Source organism: Schistocerca gregaria, chromosome 3 (genome assembly GCF_023897955.1).
Source record: "Schistocerca gregaria isolate iqSchGreg1 chromosome 3, iqSchGreg1.2, whole genome shotgun sequence".
NCBI lineage: Eukaryota > Metazoa > Arthropoda > Insecta > Orthoptera > Acrididae > Schistocerca > Schistocerca gregaria.
Window position 1 is genome coordinate 426,760,979 of NC_064922.1, and position 13,445 is coordinate 426,774,423.

At 42.9% G+C, this 13,445-nt stretch overlaps 1 protein-coding gene across 3 annotated transcripts in view; it reads left to right on the forward strand.

The window, feature by feature from the left end:
• Nucleotides 1-13,445, forward strand: part of LOC126356207 (protein sprouty-like) — a 523,717-nt gene that overhangs the window by 369,395 nt on the left and 140,877 nt on the right. For 2 of the 3 annotated variants that reach the window (XM_050007018.1, XM_050007020.1), the window contains one exon: nt 5,850-5,914. The exons of the other annotated variant lie outside the window; for it this stretch is intronic. The gene's annotated coding sequence lies outside the window, so the exon portion shown is untranslated. The remainder of the gene's footprint in view (nt 1-5,849; nt 5,915-13,445) is intronic. 3 annotated transcript variants of the gene reach the window in all.

The window sequence follows — 13,445 nt, forward strand, 5'->3', positions numbered from 1 at the left end:
AGAAAAAGACTAAATGTATGGTGGCAAGTGCAAGAAAAGTAAGAACAACTATAAAATTAGGACAAGAAGATAAATACAAGTTAGTGCTTTCAGATATCTGGAAAGCATAATTACGGACGACACGGGATGTAATAAGGAGGTGAATACACGTATAGTAATTTCCAAACAACCATTCAATAAAAAAAGGAGGCTTCTACGTGGAGGCACGGATAGGGACCTGAGGAAGAGACTTAGCGCAGTGCTTTGTACAGAAAGGACATTATACGGAGCTGAGTCAGGGACACTGAGGAAAGAGGAAGAAAGAAGAATAGAAGCTTCTGAGATGTCGATTTAGAGGAGGATAGAAGGGATAAAACGGGTAGACAAAGTGTCATATCAGGATGTGCTGAGAAGAGAAGAGGAAGATAGAGAAATTGTAAAGATAACCAGGAAGAGGAAACAACATTGGCTAGGACGTTGGATGAGAAGAGACTGTTTATTGATGAAAGGAACGGTGAATGACAGATGAAGAAGAGGACGCAGAGGATAACAGACCGTGGTTGTATAAGGATAGGAAACAACTATGAGAGAACGAAGGGAACAGCAAACGACAGGACTGCATGGAGAGCTACATGTGAGGACCTGCCCTCGGGCAGAACACTGATGATGATGATCATGATAATAAATATGAAGTATAGCATATGAATTACTGGTGTGGAATTTAATAGCATTAAAATATTTTAAAAGAACTTTATAAACATTTACAAAAATTAAAAATATATCTAAGAAGCCTAACTGGTGCAAAGCCTTCAGAGCTCAAAAGTGGCCTATATGGACTGATATAATTCATACATAAAAAATGTTCCCAAGCGCAACGTATGAAAGGTAGGCGAGGAGTTTAATATTGTTAAAACCTTTGAAATAGCTTCAAAACATTACAAAATATGTTTAAAACATTACAAAATATGTTTAAAACATTACAAAAATATCCAGAATGAGATTTTCACTCCGTAGCGGAGTGTGCGCTGATATGAATCTTCCTGGCAGATTAAAACGGTGTGCCGGCCCGAGACTCGAACTCGGGACCTTTGCCATCCGCGGGCAAATGCTCTGCCATCTTAGCTACCCAAGCACGACTCACGACTCGTCCTCACAGTTTTAATTCCGCCAGCTCCTCGTCTTCAACCTTCCAAACTTCACAGAAGCTCTTCTGCGAGCCTTGTAGAACTAGCACTCCTGGAAGAAAGGGTGTTGCGGAGTTTCGGTCCGGCACACAGTTTTAAACTGCCAGGAAGTTTCATATCAGCGCACACTCCGCTGCAGGGTGAAAATCTCATTCTGGTTACATCCCCTAGGCTGTGGCTAAGCCATGTCTCCGCAATGTCCTTTCTTCCAGGAGTGCTAGTTCTTCAAGGTTCGCAGAAGAGCTTCTGTGAAATTTGGAAGGTAGGAGACAAGGAACTGGCTGTGAGGACGGGTCGTGAGTCGTGCTAGGGTAGCTCAGATGGACAGTCGCCACGGTAGCTCCGCTTGTTCGGTCAGAGAGCTGGTTGGCCTCTGCAATAAAAACACTGAGTGGAACGTTCAACAAACGAACATTAATGGATATCATGTGACGTCCGTAACAACCAAACACAACAATCAACAACGAACAAAATAAAAAAAAGGTGGTAGAGCACTTGCCCGCAAAAGGCAACGGTCCCGAGTTCGAGTCTCGGTGCAGCACACAGTTTTAATCTGCCAGGAAGTTTCTTACAAAAATATGTTCTTATCTTGAGAATAACATATAAAACGTAGACGAGGTCTTAAATACCATTAAAAAGTTTAAAAGGAACTTTAGAACATTCCCATAATATTTTCTCTTCATCTTATTTGGCGGTCGAAGAGAGTTTCTGCTGCGCCAGGCCGAACACGACACCGTACTGTAGTTCCCTCTGCCGTGCCCATTTCACCGCGATCAGTAGGCTGAGGGCCGCCCCCGTTGATGTTTGGTAAATCGTTCTACTTCCATCCCAAAGTAAGGCTATAATATCTCTTTAGAAATTATTTCTAATGCCCGAACAAGTTTCAGCATTTTATGGTAGTATCAGTTGGTACTTTTATTGTTGTTTGTAAAATACGATCATGTTTTAAGTTATAATTGTGTTAGTATATTTTTATACGCTCCTGGAAATTGAAATAAGAACACCGTGAATTCATTGTCCCAGGAAGGGGAAACTTTATTGACACATTCCTGGGGTCAGATACATCACATGATCACACTGACAGAACCACAGGCACATAGACACAGACAACAGAGCATGCACAATGTCGGCACTAGTACAGTGTATATCCACCTTTCGCACCAATGCAGGCTGCTATTCTCCCATGGAGACGATCGTAGAGATGCTGGATGGAGTCCTTGGAACGGCTTGCCATGCCATTTCCACCTGGCGCCTCAGTTGGACCAGCGTTCGTGCTGGCCGTGCAGACCGCGTGAGACGACGCTTCATCCAGTCCCAAACATGCTCAATGGGGGACAGATCCGGAAATCTTGCTGGCCAGGGTAGTTGACTTACACCTTCTAGAGCACGTTGGGTGGCACGGGATACATGCGGACGTGCATTGTCCTGTTGGAACAGCAAGTTCCCTTGCCGGTCTAGGAATGGTAGAACGATGGGTTCGATGACGGTTTGGATGTACCGTGCACTATTCAGTGTCCCCTCGACGATCACCAGAGGTGTACGGCCAGTGTAGGAGATCGCTCCCCACACCATGATGCCGGGATGCCGGGTGTTGGCCCTGTGTGCCTCGGTCGTATGCAGTCCTGATTGTGGCGCTCACCTGCACGGCGCCAAACACGCATACGACCATCATTGGCACCAAGGCAGAAGCGACTCTCATCGCTGAAGACGACACGTCTCCATTCGTCCCTCCATTCACGCCTGTCACGACAGCACTGGAGGCGGGCTGCACGATGTTGGGGCGTGAGCGGAAGACGGCCTAACGGTGTGCGGGACCGTAGCCCAGCTTCATGGAGACGGTTGCGAATGGTCCTCGCCGATACCCCAGGAGTAACAGTGTCCCTAATTTGCTGGGAAGTGGCGGTGCGGTCCCCTACGGCACTGCGTAGGATCCTACGGTCTTGGAATGCTTCCGTGCGTCGCTGCGGTCCGGTCCCAGGTTGACGGGCACGTGCACCTTCCGCCGACCACTGGCGACAACATCGATGTACTGTGGATACCTCACGCCCCACGTGTTGAGCAATTCGGCGGTACGTCCACCCAGCCTCCCGCATGTCCACTATACGCCCTCGCTCAAAGTCCGTCAACTGCACATACGGTTCACGTCCACGCTATCGCGGCATGCTACCAGTGTTAAAGACTGCGATGGAGCTCCGTATGCCACGGCAAACTGGCTGACACTGACGGCGGCGGTGCACAAATGCTGCGCAGCTAGCGCCATTCGACGGCCAACACCGGGGTTCCTGGTGTGTCCGCTGTGCCGTGTGTGTGATCATTGCTTGTACAGCCCTCTCGCAGTGTCCGGAGCAAGTATGGTGGGTCTGACACACCGGTGTCAATGTGTTCTTTTTTCCATTTCCAGGAGTGCAGACCGTAACAGAAGTAGTCACCGACTATGACAGAAATGTGCTGAAATATATTTCTGCTTAATACAGGGCCCTGACTTCCTGTACTTTTTATTATGTAAACAAGGCTGTTGTTAGTGCTTCAAAACCTTCACAACGATGAACACTGTGAAGGTTTTCGCGACCGGTGTTTCCCCATGTTATAACATCTGCGTCTATTACTAAGCAAGCCAGCTTAAGGTGTGTGGCAGAGGGTACCTCTCGTTCCAATGTCTTACGCCTTTCCTGTTCCATTCGTGAACGCTGCGTGGTAAGAACGACTATCTATAAACTTCCGTCTGAGCACCAATTCCAACGATTTTCTGCTCGTGGTCTTTTCGCAAGACGTATGTATGGGAGGAAGTAATATGTTGAGAGACTCCTTTTGGAACGTACACTGTCGAAATTTTAACATAAGAAAAATGCGTTTGGTATACATATAAACAGTGCGAAGCATACGGCACTAAACATACAACAGCACATGGAAGTAAATCTTATAGTCTCAAAGAGTCGGTTCCTTAATACATTGTCGGCCGGGGTGGCCGAGCGGTTCTAGTCACTACTGTCTGGAACCTCGCGACCGCTACGGTCGCAGGTTCGAATCCTGTCTCGGGCATGGATGTGTGTGATGTCCTTAGGTTAGTTAGGTTTAAGTAGTTCTAAGTTATAGGGGACTGCTGACCTCAGAAGTTGAGTCCCATAGGGCTCAGAGCCGTTTGCACCATTTGAACCTTAATATACTCGAGGAACTATAAATATTCGCACATCACTTGAGAGATTTAAACTATTCAATGAACAAAATGATATTCAGATGCATAGATGTTTTGAACATTATAAAGACATTTATAGACACATACCGCCTTATGCAAGCTGAAATAGCCGCCCGGACGTTTGCAGCCCAGCAGCACAGTCGAATGCGCGCTCTCTAGTGGAATACTCGCAGGAAAGGCACATTAATATGTAATGCTGAGGAAATGTGTTCGAGATGTGAACTGTGAGATTCTCTTCCATTCTCTAATTTTAGTTTTATACACTGACCACAGTTTTATTCTATCTTCGTAATTGTTTTGTTTTGACACAACGACTTCGCTTTCTACATGTATGACATACAGACAGACGACAACTAACACGCTAGCCCGCGCTCCTTCGTTATTCCTGACTTTGTAAAGTATGTACATTAATGACCCTTGCAGCATAGCACTTATATATATCTCACGGGTGGGTCTGTAACTACAATATGTACCGTATACACTTTTATACTTATCATGTGTGTGTTTTAGATTATTTATGTAATATAAATCGTAGGAAGTCTTCTATACGTTTTAACAGACCTGAAGATGCAAAAATTATAGATGTATCAGGTATCTCCCCTTGGCATTGTGTGAAATTTTCATAACGGTTGTCCTGTATCTTGTACGCAAAGGAGGCTGCAGTAATTAGAGCTGAAGTAAATGAAAAGGCAGTCAGCAGGTGGGCAAGAATAGGGTTGTAGCCTATGCTGCAACCCTGTGGACGATAAACAAAACGGACAGGAAGAGAATAAATGTTTTTTTAAATGTGCAGGTCCACTTAATATAAGATGGGAGAAATGAAATGTGAGACACAGCTTGATTAAATTAAAGGATGGATTAATAGCACACATCGTGAGGAATTACGGAGTGGTTAATTTTGGAATGGAGGGAAGTATTTGGGAAGGGGAGGCAGGGGGAGGGGTTAGGGTCGGGGAGAACAACGCTTGATTACAGTCAGCAGGTCTAAGTGGTTGTGGCTGTAATAGTTACGCAGGTGAGTAGAAGTACCTTGGAGAACAGCGTCAGACAAATCTTCGGAAAGCGGGACAAAACACCAGCGTAAAGGGAATAGTCCCTCCCATCGTACTTGACTATAGGTATTCTTGTGAAGAGCTTTGCCTCGTATTTGGATCCTGTGTGCGTGGCTGTACAGAACAGGTGCCCGCATGTACCCTGGCTGCTCGTAATACGGCAGCGACTATTCTTTCTGACTCTCTGTCCGCATCCGTTGTTCGGAATTTACGAATATGTAAGATCTACGCCCGCATTACAAGCCAGGGTGCCAGTATAAACATTTTAGCTCTCAGTGTCGCCTACCTGCCCCATCCTGTTGTTACTATCCCTTGAACATTTCTTTAAAAAAAGTTAATATCATAATTCTTTAGCCGCGTGACTAACGTCAAATGCGACGCTACAGTTTAAGAAAATAATAACATGCATACTCAAAAAAGTTTTTCTTTCTTTCTTTGCAGGTCTGTGAATGGATGTAACTGTGCTCTCCATCCAAACTTGCTTAAGCAGTACAAACGTGTTGACGGTATGTAATTGTTTGCTCTCTGCCTATACCATTCAGCGTTAGTATCTGACGACTGTACTGTCAAAGTTTGCGCGAGAGAAAACTCTCATCCGCTTCATCATACGCTAAAGTTACTTTGTCGGTCATTTCTGGTTCTGATCTGATGGTAGGCTCCTACAGTATATCTTTGTTAAATTATCTCCTTGCATCTGAAATGTTAAGTATGAATAATACTTACTCCGTGCGTTTCCAACCGTTGTGCAGTGTATTTCATCTTACACATTTGAGGACCGTTTCCACAAAACATGTTTTATGCTTTTTTTAAAAAAAATACTTCTTTTTTTCTTAACACATACCATTCAGCTTCCTCTACAAGCTAATGCAACCGGCCTCTGCAAAACTTGCTTTATTCCACATTTACAGAACAGAGGATACGGCCCGTTTTCGGTAATCTCGCCTCATACATATGTATGGGCTTTTCAAAACTCGCTTTATGCTACTTAATTTGGCAAAGACGTTAGAGGTGTCGTAGGGTTTTCTCATGAGTTGGTTAACGTGCGACAGATGTCAAAACAAGAATTTTTCTGACTGTGTTACGGTGCTCGTGGCACAATTGTTTTGGTCGGTGGTAAATGGTAGGGCGTGTTACAGTGTGCGCCATTTAAGCTGACACTTGTCGCAGTGGCGGATGGGAGCTCCCAATAGCACGGGCAGTCTTAAACTATATTTGTTCGTGATAGCTGATACTGAGTTGGTTACCAGTTTCCGCCATGTAACGGACGTCGAGTGTAGAAGACTAGACATGTGTTAATATGGAAGGTGATGGTGAATATAATATCGCTGCGAGTGGGTACAGCGGGGCTATTCCGCTCATTTCAATTGTAAGTTCTATATAATATGATATGAAACTTTCCAAGAAATCTGCCAATGTATTACAATTATGTTATGTTAATCGTGAGTATATTCCATTATATAAAAGATCTAAATTCCTTTTCAGGAATAAAGTATTAAACAAACGTTGAAGAAGGGAGAAATCGCAATATATAATACCTGTGGGACTATTCCACCTAACCGAAAGGCTATTACGCTCCAGTGTATTTCAGTGTCAAAATCAAAAGCCTTTATCACAAGTAAACCTTTTTCGTAGCTTTCGACCCACATACACCACGAGAAACCATCTAGAGGAGCTGCCTGTAGCACTTGTTACATCTTCCTCGGACCATGAAGCACCTGCCTTTTTCCTTTTCTCTGTTCGAAAGATCGAAAAAAAACATAAAAACTTGTTCTCTAGAATTTCGCAGTAAAATATCTGTTTAACTAATAATTTCACTGAGCGGAAGCAGCCGCATGTGCACGGGGCGAAATAGTCCCATGTGCAGACATTTCTAAAGACGCGGCAAACCAGACCTTTGTGAAAAAAGCCAGCAATATTTGTTGATACACACAGTGCATAACCTCTACTCTTATGCAAGCAACAATAAGAGTTTAAAAATTCCCGTTACTGTGCATGGTACACCTTAATTTATTAGGTTGCGTTCTTTAACTATGGCAATAATCCGTCACAATTCGCTTACCTCTAGAGTTTGTTCTTCTGACCTGCCAATAATGTAACAGAAAACACCCTTATATCAACCACATGCGACGCCACAGAGATAATGAGACACACTGAAGGCATAACTGTGTGAGGAACTAGCGCACTGTTGTAACATTCCTTATTTCAGGCTGATTGTCCCCGTGAGCGGAATAGCCCCGCTGTATCCTATTCAGAAGTGTACGAAATTTGTTAATCGTAAAAAATATTCCCGCTAAACTTGCTTGTTTATTAAATAAATGCTTATGCCTGAAAAATTTATTTTTTGCGCAAACGAGTTTTGCAAAAACGGTCCTCGTTTGAACACAGATACTTTCGTTAGCATATGTACAGTTATTTAAAATTCTCTTGTTTTCATGGTTTCTGCCAATTAATTGCCTTAGACGCACACACAGGGATTGAACAAAAATATCGAACACCGAAACACAGTGAGAAATGCATGCTTGATCATAAATGCAGATGCTAGCCAAGCCCGCAGGTTGCGCCGTCGTATTACTGCGAATGATTATGTGACCATTTTGGCTGATTAGCTCTATGCCGTGGTCCATCGGTTGTTCCCCGATGGTGACGCTGCGTTCCGAGACGGTGGGGTACCTGCTCAAGCAGCCTGCGACCTTCAGGACTGGTTTTGTGAACACAAGGATGAATTGTCCCATCTCCTGTGGCCGCCACGGTCACCAGATGTCGATATTATTGAGCCCTTGTTCAAATGGTTCAAATGGTTCTGAGCACTATGGGACTTAACTGCTGTGGTCATCAGTCCCCTAGAACTTAGAACTACTTAAACCTAACTAACCTAAGGACATCACACACATCCATGCCTGAGGCACGATTCGAACCTGCGACCGTAGCGGTCGCGCGATTCCACACTGTAGCGTCTAGAACCGCTCGGCCACTACGGCCGGCATTGAGCTCTTGCGGTCTATTTTGGAGAGGAGGTACCGTGGTCGCTATCCACTTCAGTCATTGTTTCCTGAACTTACCATTATTTTGAGGAAGAATGATGTAAGAGCCTCTTGATAACCATAGAGGACCTGTATTTGTCGATTCCGAGACGACTGGAGCTGTTTTGTGTGCACAGTCTTTTGCTACACCGTATTAGACTTGGTAACGTGCTGTAACCTCCACTTTGTTGCAATAAGAGTTGTTATTTTCAGTATTTGGCATATTTACATAGGAAGCTAGAGTGACGGTTGTGTGCCAGAGGTAAGAGGCTGCCTATATAATTTAAGGTCTTACTGTGTTCAGAATGTTCAAATGTGTGTCAAATATTATGGGACTTAACTGCTAAGGTCATCAGTCTCTAAGCTTACACACTGCGTAACCTAAATTATCCTAAGGACGAACACACACACCCATGCCCGAGGGAGGACTCGAACCTCCGCCGGGACCAGCCACACAGTCCATGACTGCAGCGCCTGAGACCACTCGGCTAATCCCTCGCGCCTACTGTGTTCCATACGTTTTGCTATCACAGAGAGAAAATAATGTATAAATATGTCTTTAACTATCTACTGTGATTTTTTGATGATAGGATGAACTGAGGATAGTAGGCCCCTACTGTATACCGGAACCGGTAGCAAGTAAGCAAAATAAAAAAAACTGCGACTGTATATTAAAACAAATACCTTTTTCTAATAATAAATAAATAAAGTAACCGGAGGTAGTATTTCACTGTGCAGTTAAGCTTTGTGCGGCAACTAAATACCGATTCCTTTCGCTGATATCACATTTACTGATAATATTAACTCACACAAGAGAAAAGATACTCACAATCCATTGAACAAACCTGAACAGGTCCAGACTGTGAAAATGAATTCAGTCTTATATCCTAAAAATACTCGTGCTCAATCATTTTCACCCAAGTCAGATATTTGTTTCGCTCTGCTTGAGACGAGAATGTCAAATTTCTCTTGTAAGACCTAATGTTTGCTTTACTTTTACTGCTGGTTATATTTTCTGAGGCTGTTGCTTATAAAATGCATAGCTTTTTCATTTAATAATATGAAATCGTTCTTCTAAGAAACGATTTAGAATTGTTGGAAGAATCTTATATCCTTCATTCGAAGTATCTTCTTGTCTACGTGTGATTATGGAGTCAAGTTTTTAGTCACTTGATTAAAAAAAAGAAAACGAAATGTATCATTTGTGTGACGTGAATTCTTTAAACGAATGTAGATTAGGGGCTTATAAATGTTTTGAATACAATATCTGTCAAATGAAAGAACTATTTTTTCCCGCACATCTGTAACAAGCAGTTGTCGTTATTTGTTAACGTTCTCTCTCTCTCTGACCTGTGTTATGCAATCTAAATCCGTAACTTCTTTACGTAGCGAAATATTGAAGCAATTTCGATTTTTAATACTCGAACAACATACATCATTTGATGGCGTTCCGAGATACTACCAGTAAAAATTTTCGAAACGCTGGCCGGGTATATGCTAAATACGATAGCTAAGGCTAGAGGCTCTGCCCATCTTCACTTTCTCTTGTATCTAATAAAGAACTGGTAGCGCGATGGAACCTGCACTGTTCCCTTAGTCGTGGCCTCTGTTGAAGTTTTTGTTTTAGATAGAATGAAAACTATGCGATTAATGGCCTCGGAGGCCTAAAGAAGTCCGGAAGAAAGGCGTGCGTCTCCCGGGCAGCGCCTGGCAGAGTTCCACTGCTTGCTCTTCAATGGGGATTCCGAAAATATTTGCTGGCATCCGCGTACTCTCGCCAACGGAGAGTAAGCGCGAGGCAAGGAATTGGCACACTGGTGAAACGGAACGCGCAGTAACACTGCAACAAGACATTAGCGCCTGGCTGAAACGGCACGATAACAGCACTTTCTGTCCCTGGCCCCTCTGCGATTGGAACAAAGTGGAAAGACAAACAAGCTCTTTCGCCGACACTTGATCGTTACCTCTATCTACAGATTTCCCCTGATTACGAACCCAGCCTTTAAACCGTCGCGTCACCTCACGCAGATGATGATGATGTTTGGTTTGTGAGGCGCTCAACTGCGCGGTCACCAGCGCCAGAACAAAGTCCCAATTTTTACAGAATCCAATCTAGCCACTGACACGAATGGTAACGATGATGATGATGAAATGATGAGGACAACACAAACACCCAGTCCGCAGGCAGAGAAAATCCCCAACGCCACCGGGAATGGAACCCGGGACTCCGTGATCCTCTTCACGCAGAGAATTCATTGTGGAAACCGCGACTCTGATTTGAAGACTTCCTGTAAAACACGTTTGATCAGCTCACGGCGGTCCAGAAGTTCAGATTCCTTCGCCGTATTTACAACTTCGCTCTAGAGCAGTGTTTCTCCTGAGCCCTAACAACGGCATATTCGTTAACCTTGTAAAATTGTTCTGCGTCGATGACTGATGGACGTTCCGTCGGAAAGAGAAGGATCATATGCTATAGATTTTCCTGAAAAGCTTAAAGACGGTGATGCAATGGACTAAAATTCTCCCATTATTTGAAGAAAGTCGCTAGTTGTTTTTTACTCTTACAATAATAGTTGCTTTCTTGGAGACAAGGGATCAAGACATCCGCACCACTTACAATAGCACATGCTTGCATGTAGTCAGAAATATCGACACATCCATCACTTACAATAATAAACTGCCTGCGAGTGGATGAATTCGAATCCACAGCACTTTCGATAATACATTCTTGTGTGTAGACAAAAATATCATAACCTCTACAGCACTCATTGCAGATTGTTTCTTGGTTTACTCATAGCTGACCCAGACTTTCTTCTTGTACGAGGGCGTGCTGGCTCGACCATCAGTAGGTAACATAAAATTATTCTAATCACTCTGTACAGTGTCGTTCTCACTGTGGCGTCAAAAGGTAAAGTGAAAAGCATTCTGCGTCATAAACTGCATGCACAGTGCACTTCGTACGCCAGCATAGAACCTGGAGATAGACGCTGTATTAATGCATTTTGCTATTGGTCGCATTTTCGTTGCCACAGGATGGTTCTTATTTTATTTTTTTGATGTCGCAGTCAGAACTACATCATAGCGGCTGGTGTAAATAACTTTGTGTTACCTGACGATTACCGGTAGTGAGTAAAGGTTTATTTCATTAGCAGCTCTTCGTTGTTTGCAAATATTACTACCTTCTAGTATTTCCGAGCTTTGAGACACTACCTATACAAAATTTATTATTTTCACAATACTCTTTACCGTTCAATCAAATGATACTCAAGCAACCCTCTTGTCCTTACGCGACTATACCTCTCTGCATCTCCTGGCATGACAAACTCACCTTCAATTTTTACAGAAATAGGAACACAACTTTTTCTTTATTGAAATAAATGGTTGGAATTCCGTCGCAAGTTGCAAACAGAAGCTTCCTTTATTTATTGCTGGTGACTAATTTATTTGATTGGCATTTGTTTGTTAAAATTGTGAACATCTAGTGCTGCTACACTTCTACTGCTAGAAATTTTGATGTAACACAGATAATTAATTTGTTGTGACTTAATAATTGATGCGTAAATCGAATCCGCAACAGTCGCTTGCAGTAGACAACTTGTCTCGACTCCAGACGGTGATTACGGGCCAGTCAGACCGACATAACCTGTTTACTACGAGAGTTCATACGTCAACTGTAATTCCCGTGCCATTTATTACAGTATACAGTATTAAAATTTCTCGTTAAGGAGCAGGTAATGACGCGAACACCAGCTTGGCGTAGCTGGTATGCCCATTAATCAAGCATACATCCGTGATTTTGTTGCAAAATGTGAATTGCCTTACTTAACGCAAGGTCAATTTTCAGCTCAAAAATAGCTTCAAATGAAGGTACTTTATTCAGTGCTGAATTATTGTTCACTCTAACATTATTTCTTCGTGAAACAATCTTATCTAATTTCTTCTTGACTTGCGTACGAAAACCAGCAAATACAAGCAAGGTCAAATACAGCAAGCACAAAGCAACTGTAGGTTTCTTGCTTTAAATAGCTCTACCTAATAAGTTATCTTGCACAAGCTTCGAAAATTGCATTACAGTGGTTTTATCGAACAGAGGGGGAAACTGCGTATACTCAGAATTTTATCATTACAAAAGTACCTCCAATCTCCTTTGTGCTGTTTCAGTTTACACGTCGCGTTTCGAAGACTTTTCCATCTATACACGCAGCAGTCGTCATACGTCAATACAAATTAACAAACGAATATAAAAGTAATTTTATGCAGTTTGGTCGTGATACAATACAAAGTATTACTCTGCAATCAAGGGAAAAATGTACAACTCATAAAACGCAGACGAAGTGAATGGAGACCTGTTAATTCAATCATGCTGCTACGTTTTTATGAATTTAAGGAAATTACTCCAAACGGATAATGGGTTAGTTGTTTCAACACAGTTTTGATTCGTTCCCCTATGCCTGTGAAAACGCAGCTACCTCCCCATGCGCAGTGGCTTAATGATCTTAAAAAGAGGCTAACGATGCAAAAACTATGTCTTGGGCAGAACTAGAGCTTAGTATGCCAGAAAGAATGACATGCGAAAAGTTCCGAGTATGGTGTTTTTTTCAAATGTCCTTCATACGAATCACATTTAAAATGGACGAAAAGATAATTTAGCAGTTATGAGCTGGACAAAAACCGAGCATCCCTCAGAGCAGAGAAGTCTTGAAAACAGCAGGATGCAGAAGGAAAGTCGTTTTATTGAGAACCTATCTACAGTGGCAACCGGTGTCGGGTAGGCCTACTAAAGCAAAACGAACTTAGTTGCGGTGTAATACCGTGTTCATATCAGCATAAACAAATATATGATTGCACACTATAACATAACAACTATCTGTGTTAACGAACTTGCGAGGACTATTGGGAAAGTAAGGTCTGCTCGTTAGCGAAGTGGAAACCAAAATGAAAATCAAACGTGTTTTATTTGCAACAGTTTGCTACACGTTCTAGCTGCGTCTCTACATAGTCGCCGTTCCGACCCAGA